The 645-nt window shown below is 45.6% G+C and overlaps 1 pseudogene; it reads right to left on the reverse strand.

Moving 5' to 3' along the window:
* The window catches only part of LOC119273704, an 8,048-nt pseudogene that overhangs the window by 1,598 nt on the left and 5,805 nt on the right, over positions 1 to 645 (reverse strand).

Genomic DNA, 645 nt, shown 5'->3' on the forward strand with positions numbered 1-645 from the left:
TTAGCCGTGGGTCAAACATACCAGTGACGGGTGCACCACCATGCTCGTCACTGGTGCATCACATACCAGTGGCGCGACCACCCGTCAGTCCGTCACTGGTAATCGGCCCAGATTAGTCGTGGGAGGAAAGTACCAGTGAGGGATGCCCTTTCCTGCCTGACACTACTGGTATGTGATTCGACTGTTTTTGTTTTTTAGGGGTTTAGGGTATTTTTTGGGTTTTAGTATTTATGATTTCATGGTATTGTATGGAAAATTATTTGAACTTTTTAGGATTTGTTTCCTCTATTTCTGGCCACTGCCCTCCTCACAATATAAACCGCATCTCTATTCGTCATGGACAATTTTTTCTTTGAAAAACAAAGTCATGGCTAACAACCAAACCAACAATACAAATAACATAAAACTTTAGAGAAATTGCAGCGAAGTCCTAGAGGGCCGGCCATCTTCCACCTCTTGAACAGGTGGATGGCCCGCTGCATGCCACTCTATGGCTAGAGACAACCCATCGTTGTTGACCAGGGGAAGAAGTCACCAAGGCCATGGTCCCGTCGGACCATCACCTTGGAGAAGAAGTCGACACAACATGAAGAGTCATAGATCTAACTGCCTAAAAGTCAATTAATTCTTGTAGGCCTCACACCG

This window comes from Triticum dicoccoides, chromosome 3A, assembly GCF_002162155.2.
Source record: "Triticum dicoccoides isolate Atlit2015 ecotype Zavitan chromosome 3A, WEW_v2.0, whole genome shotgun sequence".
Classification (NCBI taxonomy): domain Eukaryota; kingdom Viridiplantae; phylum Streptophyta; class Magnoliopsida; order Poales; family Poaceae; genus Triticum; species Triticum dicoccoides.